At 41.4% G+C, this 14,211-nt stretch overlaps 1 pseudogene; it reads right to left on the bottom strand.

The window, feature by feature from the left end:
• Window positions 1-13,220: 13,220 nt before the first annotated feature.
• Window positions 13,221-13,981, bottom strand: LOC144255691 (ribosome biogenesis protein NSA2 homolog pseudogene; annotated as a pseudogene).
• Between the last annotated feature and the right edge of the window lie 230 nt (window positions 13,982-14,211).

The raw sequence follows: 14,211 nt of genomic DNA on the forward strand, positions 1-14,211 counted from the left end.
TCCTACCTTTCAGCCTTTGTTCACATTGACTGTGCTCTTCTGTCCTCCAGTGGCTACTGGGTGGATGGGATGCTGTGGTTTGAAGATGGTTTGTTCTGTCAGCCTGGTGGGATTGTGAAGGATCTCTGCTTTCCTCTGTGGAATGGGCTTGCAGCCTGGGCAGTTTGGCCTCTGCTCCCTACCCCACCTGCCTCTTGCCTCCTATAGGGCTCTGCCATGACACAGCAGGGGGCCCTCCTCAGATGTGGCCACCCAATCTTGAGTTTCCCTGCCTCAAGAATCACGAACTGTATAAACCTCTCTATATATTATCCAGTCTGCTAAAGCAACAGAAAATGAAATAAATCAGGGACTCATTTTAAAAGAATAAGATTAAGGGCTACTTGAACTTGGAGTCTTTCCTGACAGTCTCACTTCCCTACCGTGAAATGACCCTCCTTTGGGTCTCACTTTGTTCTAAATACTCACACAGAACCTTTAAATCTCTCCTGCACTTATTGGCATTTACTTTGTATCAAGTACTTTACACTCCCCCTCCAGATATTAACCCATACAACCTTTGCAATATCCCTGTGTGCTGTAGCCCCACTTTGAGAACATTGAGGCACAGAGAGAATTAGAAACTTGTCAGAGCATCACAGGTAGAGTCTGACACAGTTGACTTTAAACCTAGGTGGTATGGCTTCAATATCTCTGCACTTTGTGTGTTTTGTGTTCATTAAACTACTCCCATGTCTCTGTCCCCCACTACATTTTAGAGAAAGGATCACATCTTAAATAGACCTGTGTTTTTTTTTTTTTTTGGTGCCATACCCAGAGGCTGGCATATAGAGATTTCATGATAAGTTTTTATTGAGCATCTGTCACTTACTAGGCATTGTTTCAGCCCCTGAACCACATAAATAACAAGAAACATCAAGATGCCTGCCTGTACTGGTGGGAGCTGCCTGACTTGGATTCTAGTTAAAATGTCAAGAGCACGTTGGGTAGATGATGTGAGTATTATTTAGTTGACATTTTTGCTTCTTTGGTATTCATGCTTCATATTCTCTTATTTTAAATTTAGGGTATAATTGGAGGCAACTGCTGTCCTGAAATTAATGAATCCTTCATTTCATATCAGAACTCTACAGCTGATCAAATATAAGTGAACCATCAGTGGTCACATCATGACCACTTGATGTTTCTTGATGCTTCAAAATGTTTTTTTTAATGTAATGCATATCTGAAAATATAATCTTTCCTGTCTTTATTCTTCATTCTTACCTTTTTCACTTTATTACAAATGCTTTGTAATAAGGACAGTGTCCTACAGAAAGATGGAATGTGGCCTACATACCCTTTTTAATGGAGATGTGGAAAGAACCAGATTTTCAATTCCAGACCCCAGGATGGAGTAGAATTTGCCACGTCTCCCCAAGCTCCTCTGCCTACAAAATGGGCAAAATAAAACCTGCTCCCTCCTCTTCACGTAGTGGGAGTATTATGAAGATAAAAAGCAATAATTGGTGTGAAAATGCCCCGAGTTGCCTAGATGAAAGCTCTCTGTGATCCCAGCATCTAATTAGAAAGGCTTTATTGGGATTTCAGTACAGTTTGGTGGCTCATAGAAGAAGTTCTTCCAGTTGGCTGGATGAAGTCCTAGGTCTTTATTTCCAGAAGAGGATTAGTTGCTGCAAATATGGGTACGTTGACACTACCCAAGACAGGGACAGCCTAGAGGGTGAGGACAGAGGTCGCATCTTTTGGGAAGTACTGTCTGGCCTTCCTTGACAGGCTCCTGTGATAGATCCCTGCCTCCTGCAGCAGCCATTGAAGATGTTAGGGTGCACCGTTTCTGTTGGGCCTGGACTGCCTGGAACACATCCCTAGTTGGCCGTTCAGACCAGGCCTGCCCAGATGTTATTAATTCAGTTCCTTCAACCATGTCTAACCTGATGAGGTTTCAAATCCTCTCATTCTCTTCCAGACCTATCCCAGTCCTTCCTTAATCTTAGAATGGGGTACCTAGAACTTTGCCTAAATAGTCCATCCAAAGCAGACCACCACGTTATTCTGCAGACATAACTGAAGATGAGAGTTTCTTGGTGGCTTTGTCCTACTTCAAGTACTATTGAGGTTACACCAATTATAATTTCTACAGCTGTATCATAAGTACCTCACTAGGTTGTGTCTCCTCAACATTAGCAATGCTTTTTTTAAAAAAAAAAGATTTTCAGCAAAAAATTATACTTACCTCTCTTTAATTAGAATTTTATCAAATTTCCTGTTAGGCTGTCAGATCTTTTTAAATACGCATTTTGCCATCCAATGTATTATTGACTTCATCCAGGTGGTAGTCCGAGCTTCTAAATTTTTATTCTACAAAAGGGATAGAGCATACTTCCTGCAAATATGCTAATTTTAATTTGATCTGTTGTACCTGGACAGTTTAGGAAAGAATACTCTCTGCTTTTGGTTAAATATTACCTGGGGTAAGGCCAAGAAATGTTTCCCTAAAACTAATTCATGTCTATTGTAAATGTCAATCATCAAGTTGTTCACCTACTTGATTGGACTGATTTCTGTCCTGTGTGTTATAATGGCGTCCTCAGTTCTTTGCTAACTCCATCTCGTCTGCTTCATTTTCTCTGATCTACCGATTTTGTGGCTTTATCCTATTAAGAAGTGACTGGCCCTAGTATGATATGGTTTGTTCCTAGGGAGGCTGACTTGGCTCCTTGGCACCACCAGGCTCAATTCCCTTTACAACCCGCTCTCCCACTCCACTAATACTTTCTGGGATCAATTTCTAGTCCAACTACTTATATCTTGGAGAAATCTTGTTTCTTTCTTTTCTTTTTTTAAATTAAATGGAGACATTGTTGCATTCCTTGTTTCTGGCCTCCCTCTCATGGATGGGGAAGCTGGAAGGCCTCGCTGGCAGGTTGACCATCTCATTTGAACATTTCCTGTAAGCCTGAGGTGCCGCTCATCCAGGTGTCAGATTTGAGTTCATTTAGAGTGTTAGAAGTTTTGGTCCTCTCCAGTTTACCACACAGTGGCTTCTGTTTTCTCCTTTGCAATTCAAAGACTGTTCTCCTTGGCAGGGAAGCCAATGGCAATTGGAAAGAAACTGTGCCCTCCTGTGACATCCATCAACATCACATATGGATGCCAGCCAATGGACTCAGGCCTTCTTTGATGTTTTTTCTGGTTCTGAGCCTCCCCAAATTCTTTTCAATGCTTCTTCCCCTCTGTGAATGACCCTTATTAAAATGCCAGCATGTCAGAGCAGGGGTGTACTTTGGAGCATAAAACTAACCAACGAAGTGCCAACATCTTTATTAGATGTACCCTCTAATTCAGTTGCAGAGAAGGAGATGGATTTTGAAGGAAGACACCCTGAATTGCCCACTAGGCTGGCCTGAAATATTTTAACTTCTGGTACCACTGAGTGGAGAAGAGCCGTACTCCATCCTAGAGTGTTGTTTGCAAGAATGAAGAGCAGAAGAAATGCAGCAGAAAGAAATTTGGGTTAGGAATCAAGAAGGTGGTCTGTGTTCCTAGGATCTGCTTCTAAAACACCTCCAAGCTTCTGTATCCTTCTCTGTAAAATGAGAACACCAAATCAATTTTAAATAATCTGTAAAATTCTTTCCAGTACATAATTCTGAGGTCTTTTATCCTGATCATATCCCAACTATAGAAACACAGTTGGCTCTGTGTCTTATACCAAAGTTGCACAGCCTGGGCTCCACAGAAGCCTTCGGCAAAGCAGGGTAGGAATCAGGAGGAGGGACATCTGATTTCCCCTCCCTGTTCAACCAGAACAACCCCAACTTTACCTTTTGGTCTTTCACACAAGTTTTCATTTGAAGACAGATTTTGGTTATCCTTGCTTTGTTTCGTGTTTGCCTGTTATGGATTGTTTCTTGGAACTTGTTCATGTAGTATGATTCCTAGATGACTCTGAGGCCCCCGTGTAGCTCAAGATTTAGATAGTAAGTTACTTGAGAGTACTCCATTACCCTCAATATGCCCTATAGATCTCCATATACCCTAATGTATAATAAATAGGTGTTCAATAATGTTTGTTGGGCAAACAGAATAATAATAGTGATAAATATCAGAGAGTTCTTAATTCTATGTCAGGCATCCAATGTTCTAGTCAGTGACCTCAATTAACCCTTAAATTCAGCCTATAGGGCAAATAGTATTTTATCCCATAGCACAGGTACAACAATGGAAATATTAAGACTTGGGTGGGAAAACTGATAGAAAGCAGAACCAAGTCTTTTAATCACCTTGTTGCATGGCCTCATTTCCATCTATGGGACATGAGGACCAAAATCAGGATGAGGAAGCTGGAAAGCCAGGCCCACAGGAAGAGGAGTATCATCTGAAGATAATCCCTGGAGAGAGAGGAATGATTCCAAGGTGTAGGAGAAAAGGCCTTGATGTAAAGTGGAAGGTGGATTGCATACAATTTCCCAGACCAGGAGCATCAGTATCACCAGGAACCTTATTAGAAATGCACAATCTCAGGCCTCACCCCAGAATTCCTGAATGGGAAGGACTGCAGTCGCTTTTCAAAAGTTTGTATTTTAATAAGCCCTGGACACCAAGGGATTCTGCTATAGGCCAGTATTCCAGAATGGCTGCTGTAGAACAACTCCAGTGACTGATTTTGCTCCCTGAAGAGTGGTGACGTTTCTGGCTTTCTCACTGTTGTAACAAAAATTCTGAATCTACAACAGTATTGACCTCTTTGGTATTTTGAAGGTAAAGCTGGACAAGAAGTTTGCTTGGTCTGAAAGACTCTAGGTATCAGATTCCTTTTTCCCAACTTCTGTTCAGTCTGTGACCTGAGGCCCATCACTTAACTCCTGATTCTTTGCCTGTTCATTGTGGTTAAGGACACTGCACTCCCTTATTTGGACAGCCAGAGAAATGTGTAATTAGTGGTTGAGAAGCATCTAGTGCCCAGAGCACCATATAAATACAGCAGGATAATAACTAGTTATGGCCTTAAATGCTGCCTACAACTTGACACATTTAAATTTTCTTTCTTGAATTTGTAAAGTTTGAAGTTAATCTCACATTTAGGTATTTGCCCTGTTTTTTAATTCATTCCATAGCTCATGTTGTTGTTGTTGTTGTTGTTTGGTTGGTATTTGCTTTTTCTTTGTGCTTCTTTTAAAAGTCCAGAGAAAGTAGTTTAAGAAAATCAGAATCTTCAAAGAGAATAACAATCAAAACGTAAAGTTTGATTGTTAGACATGGATTCTGCGCAAGTTTTGAACAGAAAAGTGAGAGATGCTTCATTGGTTCAGAGGTCACTGGCACCTAAGATACTACTGGGGCTTTGAGGTTCCAGGCTGTGAATCTTTAAAGAGAGCTCACCATATCCAGCATTTTCATTTCTGCTTGATTTTGTAGTGACCCTCCCTTTCCTATTTGGAATCTGAGAAGTCTGCACAGTGTTTTCTATGTGGTCATTCTTTATTTGACTTTTGCAAACACTTTCTTTTTTTAAGAAACCCTACTTGTTCTGCATATATAATCATTTGAGATTAGATTTATAAGCTTGCAGGCTGGTGTGTTTTCCTCTAGTGTGAAATCTGTTTTCACCTTAATCTTAAGCAACTGAATGGCCAAAATAAAGACCCAGATAAAGACCATCAAGAACACTCCTTTTGAGAATTTGACAAGGGCTGAATTCATATGGAGAATAGAAATATGGATAGACAAAGATAAGGACATAAAACAGCTTTTATAGTGACTGTGTGGTATGAAGAAAAATACTAAACAATGGCTTTTATTTTGTATATTTTAACTTTAATATCAGAGCATAATTACTGAGCAGGAAAAAACCTCCACCCTTTTATTACCATTTCCTGGCATTTTAAATTACACACTATTGCTGAATTTAAAAAAGAAAAAAAAAACAAACAGAACAGCAAAATAGATTATCCAGACCCTGAATCAACACACTAATTTATAAACTAAGTCTAAAGTAAACAATCTTATTTCTCTCTGTGCCTTATGCTGGAGGTCAAATGCTCACCACAGCTTAAAATAACAAGTTGAGACATGTTTTCATAATTGGAAATAAAAAGGAAGTCCCACCATCTGCTAATAAAAAGAAAAGTTTTGCAACGTAGCTAACAGCTCCTGTCATTTCTGAAGAAACATCTTTAAATCCTTCAGAATTTGGAGCTATGGGAGCTGAAATCACCAGGATGCCATGAACTTATGACAGATTACCTGGAAAAATCATGCTTATACTTAGAAGGCCCACGTGGAATCCTTTTGGTAGTTGGTCCAACTTTCTGTGTGGTGCTATTCATTGCAGACTGAAAAGTGCTCCCTTTTCAAGTCCAAATGAGTCAAGATGAATTGGAAAGACAGCAGCTTCTCCCTCTACCCATCTCTCTATAGGGCACTGGCTGGACCCAAGGATGGCTTCTGTCTCCACAGAGCTCAATGGCGATTTGCTAAGCACTACAATAAATGAAATAGCAATGAGTCTGACAAATTGCAAGTGTTGGCAGTCAACAGAAAGGAAGAGTTTAACTCCTCATTTTGCACCCTAGCATTAAGCCTTCAGATAAGGAAAGAAAAATGGTCATCCATCAGGACAGTGTGGCCTTCATTATGGAACATAGTTCAGCCAGAAATATTTCCTCATTTTTTGGATCACCTAACTTCCCTGAGCTTGTCTTTTCTTATCGGGTGTAAATTATTTGTTTGTAATTTTTCTGAAATTGCTCTAAGAAGATCAATTGAAAACCTGCGAGGAGAGAGAATATAATTTCACTACCCTCTGTTTTCTGAAAGTCTGCTATTCTTGAATTGTGTGCTTCCTGCCAGGCTGGTGATAATGAATGCTTCTTATGTCCTTAGTCCACAGAAAATCATCAAGAAATAAGTGTGTTCAGTCATTGTTTGGACCACCACAAAGTGTTTTAATATTACCCTCTTTAGTTGGCAAACTTGTACAATAAAGAAACTGGGTTTGATTCAATTAGATAATTTAAAGTTTCCTCTTGTAACTTTTAAAACAGGAACTGCTGCTTTTCAGAGAAAAACTATTTTCCCCCCCTGAGGACTCTGAAGGCAGTTTTCTGTCTTTTCTCCCTCTTTTGAATTCCCAGAGCTCTCACCATCCAGACCATTCATTTCTCACTCTTCTGTATCCACTTTAATATGCCATAATTCCCTTTTTATGCCCTAACCTGACCAGACTATAAACTCCTTAAAGGTAAGAGTCATTGACCATATTTCTTTATTTCTTAAGGTGCCTAAATCAGCAGGTGGTCAGGGCAAAAATTTACGAAGTACTTAATCATGTTTAATGAACTAATTCATTTCTAATTAGAAGTTTCCCCTCATTCTGTTTTAAAATCATAAAGTCATCTAAGATGTATTATGTTTGACAGTCTCTTTTCTAAAATGACCCTGATTTAGTTCACCATGGTGTCCTATACTAAAGTGCTTCTTGTTGGCTCTGGGTGTATAGCATGGTCTGGGTATTATACCTTTTCAATTTTGTTTGAATCAGTGTTGCTGGGTTGAATGAGTTCATCTCGGTACACAGGTCAGATTGGACCATTTCTTTGTGAGTTGGGAATAATTCAGAATTGTTACCACTCTTAAGAAACTTTCATAATTGGAGCATGTTAAGAAAGAATACTTCTCTTAGATGGGTATTATTTACTTACTTATTGCAATTGATAAGGAAGTAACAAGGTGGTCTTTTCAAAACTTGTTTTCAGAACTTAACTTTGGCTACCAGTTGACCTTCAAGAGACAAGCCCATGCTCTTGGATGTTGTGTGTGTGTTTTCCAAAAACAAAGGGGTTATTTAGTATCTAGACAATATCATTTAAATTCTTAGAAATCTCATAATTGCAGATTTGTGGCATGTATATTATATGAAGAAAAGAAAAATAACCCATGACACTTTGAGGACTTGTTCATGCTCAGAATACATCACAGGGGAGTAAAGATGAGAGTGTTCCTGGGGTGTTATTGATTTTATTTTTAGAAAAAAAACAAGTGCACAGCTGCTTATATACATCGAGTCAAAGTAGAAGTTTATTACAGATGTGAAATTATGCTGTGTGTACCAAGGATAAATGTTTATTCATATTCTAAATTTAACCACCCGCACACTTAAAGGTGGCACTTGGAAGTCAGTATGCCATTTTGGTTCCTGTGCCTGGAATTCTCCCTGCTGCCACGTTGGGAAGAGGCAGTGCTATGGAAAATGCAGAAGGACAGCCAAGCTCCCTCCCCTCCTGTCAGGTAACACATTTGACTCTAGTTTATAAAAGGTGAGTCAGAATTGCTGTAAAAATAGATGACCAGAGTCACCGTCAGGTCTTGTTTTAGCCTGTTCTATGATCTAGAGGGATCTAGAGGGTGCCAGAGGTCATCAGGTGGGGTCCTGCAGGGGACAGAAAGCACACTCAGATGGGATGTTAGAAAGAAGTTGACGAGGTGTAGCCAGGTCAAGAGAACCACAAAACTCCAAAGCATCCAGGGATTTTCAACAGGGCCTCTGAGCTTAAAGGGGCAACAGGAAGAGGTTGTTTTGTTGGAGCCTAGGGACAGCTAGAGATACATGAGAGGGGCTAAGACAATGGGAGTGGTGAGGGTCACATCTGCAGCCTAGACTTAAGCAGGAGAGCAGGAGGGAGCAAAGGAGTAGACACCTGGCATCTCTCCTTCTACCTTCCTGTTTCCTCCCATGCCTCCCATTGTCTGAACCCACTGGAAGCCAGAGGCAAGGGGTCTGCACTGTGTAGTTAGTAGAAGTCAACACTTGACCCCAAGGAGATTCCCAGGATGAAACAGAGAAACCCCTGTCAGAGAGACAGGTCTTCCCTTGAAAGACAGTGATTTTTTTTCCTGTTGAATTGCCTGGGAGATGGAGAAGTACAGGGAGTAGTTAAAGAAGGGAAGTGAAAGGTCACCCTAAGGAATCAGAAGTTAGGTAAAGGTTTGACTTACTTGATTTGAAAAAGACTAATGATATGATTTATATCCATAAGAACAAGAAAATAAACTGTCAGCCTTGTGGAGTAGTGGTTAAGAACATTCACAGTGGAGTGAGAAGGTTCAGCTTCCATCCGAGCTTGGCCCCTTACCAGCTGGGCTATCTTGGTTAATTTTCTCTCTGAAGCTCTGTTGCTTGTTTTTAAAGTAGGGATCGTTATATTGTGCCTACTCCCAAAGGATTCATGGAAAGCTGAAATGGGAAGATCATGGCAAAGTGCTTGGTCTGGGACATAGTCAGCACTCAGTAAATATAGCTGCCAGATGCTAATACAAACTTCAGAGAGGCTGTCTCAAAAGATGTCCTCTCTGTGTAGGAAGTCAATGTGGGTGAGGATAAGGGCATGGGGTATTTATGATTATTGAAAAGCAACATGAACTGCAATGTCCTGAAGAGTACTCTTTTTGTCTGTTTTCTGTTGCTCTAACAGAATGCCAGAGATGTGGTGGGTTATAAAGTTTGGTTTTATTTTGGTTTATAGTTCCAGAGGTAGGAAAGTCCAAGAGCATGGTGTGGTATCTGCTTGGCTTCTGGTGGGGGGGCTTATACTGCTTCAACTTATGGCATAAATCAGAAAGGCAAGCTTGTTTGTGCAGAAGAGGTAAAACAGAGGGGGCAGCTGCACACTATAACACCTGGTAACTAATCCCATTAGATAAGAGCCAGAACTCACTTGAAAAAGCCATTGATCTGTTCATTGGCTCCACCACGGCGCAAACACCTTTCACAAGTTCCCATCTTCCAATAATCATGCTGAGGACCAGGCCTCAGCATGAGTTCCAGTGAAGACAAACGGTGTTGAAATCATGACCAGTGCCCAGCCTCCTGAGTGAGAGTCTGGCTTATCTCCCTGATGTTGGTGCCTGTGGGCTGGGAAGTGGGGTCAGCAGCTAACTAAAGGAGGCTGTGCTGCTAGATTCCTATCAGAACAGGGCTGAGAAGACCGTGCCCAAGGCCTTGATCTTTTCTGCCTCCCCAGCTTCAGACTGAGGTTGCTTTTGAAAGATTTCTCAGGGCCCTGCTCAGAATCTTTCTTTGAGAAGATGACACAGCATGAGGGAGTCATATGCTAAGAGCACACCAGGAAAAAAAATGAGGTGTCTTGAGAAAAAAAAGGATCCAAGGAAAAAATTGCAGATGAGTTGAGTCCTTTAAGTGAGTCCATTCTAACTGTTTAATTTTAAGAAATGAAAATGGGAAGCAGACTGGATGAACATAGTAACAATAGCAGACTTGAAAATTAGGGTCAGAATGCTGTCCTAAATCTGTGACACATGGCACAGGTGTGGATTGAACATGTTCCTACCATTTGCATTTTCCTGGCTTATTTCTGCTGCAGCCCTCAACTCCTTTCCAGATGATGACCTGCTAGACCCCCAGCCCACCCACAAGCCAGCAACTGCCCAGGCAATGTCTTCTGTAGTGGAGACGCCAGCCAGCCATAGATGTCAGCGATGGGGTGTGTGTGTTAGCTAGTGAGAAGGGCCAGACAGTAGCACAGAATACACTATGCTGTGGAGCCTGGCAGTCTGTGACATTTTCAGGATTACCTGGTTTTTAACAATCTGTGGATTTGACCATCCTGTTATAAGAAAGTATTTAAAATACACCTACAACACCAAATAATAAATAAATTCAATCTCATGGTTATAATTTCACCATGCAAGTCGAGACTGGAAGCTTTGGGCAAATAGAGTTGTGGCAATTTGATGCACAATTATGGCTGGTGTGGATGCCCTTAAGGAGAATCCAACTTAGGTTTTTAGGTTTTGTTTTGTTTTTGTTTTGTGTGTGTGGTGCTGGGGATTGAACCCAGGGTCTTATGCATGTGAAGCAAGCATTCTACCAGCTGAGCTATATCCAGCCCCAAACTTAGTCTTCACCTCAACTTCGTAGTCACTCAGTTGGTTGATCAAACAAACATGTATATACTTAGCATTAGGCTTTGAGAGGCACTAAAGAGAAGAAATCTATAGGGGAGGTCTGAGGGCTGAGGTTTGGGGGGACACACAAATGGTTCCACTAGTGTGGGATTTCCATCTCTCTTTCATTCCTCCAAGTGCCAGAGGACACTGCCTGGGAGTCATCATGGTAGGAGTTCTGCCTTGAGCTGCAGAGTTAACCTGCCACGGGCCTTCAAGAGAAGGTGAGACAACAGCTCCCTCCTAAAGAATCCCCTGTGCTGTCTCCCTGCTTGTGACAGATTGCAAGCAGCCCCTCTGTCCCAAGGTTGTTTGACCCTCCTGCAGTTATTTGCCTTTGCACTATAGACCAGAAACAGTGGCCTTTGTTAAGATGCAGACTCTAGTGGACATGGTTATTTTGCTTTTGTAAGAAAGCAGTTTCTTCAAAAATACTTAGTGTGGTGCATGCCTATAACCCCAGCAGCTTGGGAGACTGAGCCAAGAGGATTAGGAGTTCAAAGTCAGCCTCAGCAACCTAGTGAGGCCCTAAGCAACTCAGTGAGACCTTGTCTCTAAATAAAATATGAAAAAGATCTGGGGATATGACTTGGTGGTTAAGTGCCAATGGGTTCAATCCCCAGTACCAAAAAAAAAATTAAAATTAATGCTTAAAGTAGACCAAAAAGTCTCCTTCCTTCTCACCATGCTCAGAAGTGAAAATGTCATCCCAGCCCTTTCCCCTCCACCCTCCCTGCCTCCCCAGAGCATCCAGCCTAGAAACTACTCATCCTTCACTGCCCAGCTCCACCGTTATCTCCTCTCTGACGTTTTTCAAATCAGTGTCCCACTCACTGGTGCCAGGAGCCTGGCTCCTGCTTTTGCATTTACACAGACCCACCCCAATGACCCCCTTCACCTCTGTTCCTCTGGAAGCAGGAACTGCTGGAGTGGAAAGACCCTGCCATCTATGTGTCCCTAGGGCCTAATCTGGGATCAGGAACAGAGTGATGGGTAAATGTTTGTTAAGTGGACAAATTAGGAAATGAGCAAGTGATCTTTTAGAAAGGCATAGGTGTATAAATACACAACGGCTCCTTACGACAGTGGCGCTGAACATAGACAAACAGAGGTTACCAGCACAAACACCTTCAGACAGGAGCTGTTAGAGAAAGGTTTGTTTTAATATTTGGTTTCAGCTTCTGGTAGTGGAAGCAGGAACTTTCACATGCTTAAATTAAGAAGACAAATGTCCTCCTGGGAAAACAGGGAAAGGATGTGACTCTGCCACCAGTATATGGCATGGCAGTTAAAGCCTTATGAAAACATGCAATGCCAAGATAACAGCAGGGAATGGGCAGGGGCCTATTCTTGCTCTGTTATGCAATGTAGATACTTTCTCTTGCAGAAATCATTGAGACCACTTGTTGTTTTTCTTAGCCCTTTAATTATAGACTCTCTGATGCTGTCACCTACCCTGCTGCAGGACGACAGGCAGGCTTTCCTTCCTGCATACATTGCTCAAGCACTTGGCCTTGAGGTGACAGTGTTTGCTAATGTGAGCCTAATGTGAGTTCTGCATTAGCATCTTGCAGGACCTCCTGGAGCTCTGCTCCAACCGCAGGGTCCTTGTTTCTCCCTCCTGGTGTCACAGACATGCTTCTGGAACTGTTTTCTTGTTTTGCTTTGCTTTGTAGTGTGGTTAGTGAGGTGTTTGAAGTGTTGCTTGTGCATGTGTTTGTGATCTTTAGAAATATTTTTTGCAAGAAGCTATTTTTAAAGCAAGTGATAAAGAAACCCCAGAACACTGAAGCCTTGGAGCAAAGCAAAATCTGAGTCTCAGGAGGTTGCTCATAACTGAGCCAACTTGTCCGCTAGCCAGCTGACTGGGCCCCATCTATTGTTATGTCTTACTCAGGTAGGTCAGGATTGGGCTGCTTATAAATGAAGACAGACAATAAACTTGTAGAGAGACCCAATAACAACTTTAACATTAAGAAGTAAATGTAATTCTCACAATAAAATGTGATAGGCCAGCCTTCCCAAGATGACCACTGGGTGACCAAGGACTGGTCATAACTTCTTCTTCTTTTGTATTTATTTATCTATCTATGTATCTATCTATTTATTTATTTATTTTTACAGTTTAATAAATAGTTCTCTTAATGACTTAATATGTAAGGCTGTTTGGTAGTATTCATAAATATCACAGTTATGGTGGTTTTTCTGATGGATTTGTAGTCTTTAATAATTATAAGGAGTGTAAAAGTCTGTCAAACCAGTAAGACTGCATTTATGCATATATTTTTTTCAGGATTATTGGTAACCTGGGTCTATTTTCCCTAAATAACTTTGCCTCCTTGTCTTACAAGGCCCAACTCCCTCACATTCACCTCAATGACTATACCCAAAATTGTATATTGTAGGGATGAAGGATTCTTTTTCACCCCAAGTATTGGGTAGGCAAAAGGTGGCTTTCAGTTCAGGATGTGTTACATGGGCCTTGTTGAGATGTAAGCCCATTGGTCTGATGAATCTGTCATGTTTAGGTGTTTTCTTGTAAAGCCATCTCCAACAGAGCAGACTTGAGCAACCCTCCTCTTCCAGGCCTTCTTTATTCTCTTTCCTGTTTGAATCACTTTTAAGACTTCTGTTTCTTCCTGGGCACCAACTTTGGGAAGGGGGGCTTCCCCTCCTTCCCCCCTTCTCTTTTCTTTTTTGTTTAATCATGTTGGAAAGTACTTTTGCTTGGGTCTGTCCCTCTCTGTCCAGGAGATACGCTGGTACTGCTCCCTGGGGAGTCTTTTCAGCCATTCTTTTATTTGGTATTTCACTTTTCATGCATCTTTTTCATTTGTATTTTCTCCACATGGTGCTGTGTGTGGTAGAGTTTGGCCCTCAGACCAATCTTATTTTTATTTTTATTTTTGCCTTCTTTGAAATGTTCTCCACTTTCCTTCTTCCTCTTTTTCTCATGGTAATCCAAATGATATCCATATTTATGGGGTAATTCAATATATTCATTTTGTGGCATGGTGACAGCCACAGAGCTGTGGGCACAGCCTCTAGGGCCAGAAGCAGCTCTCGATTTCCAGGTACCAAAGACCCAGGAGCTGGCTCCTTGCAGCGCAGAAGAGGAAAGAGCTTTAAAACTGCAGGGTGAGGAGCACTCATGTGCATCCTTTCTGAGCCTCTCTTTAAACCAGCTGGCCATGATTTATTCTTTTTTTAAAAAATACTTATTTCTTTTAGTTGTACACAATG

This window comes from Urocitellus parryii, chromosome 7 (assembly GCF_045843805.1).
Source record: "Urocitellus parryii isolate mUroPar1 chromosome 7, mUroPar1.hap1, whole genome shotgun sequence".
NCBI lineage: Eukaryota > Metazoa > Chordata > Mammalia > Rodentia > Sciuridae > Urocitellus > Urocitellus parryii.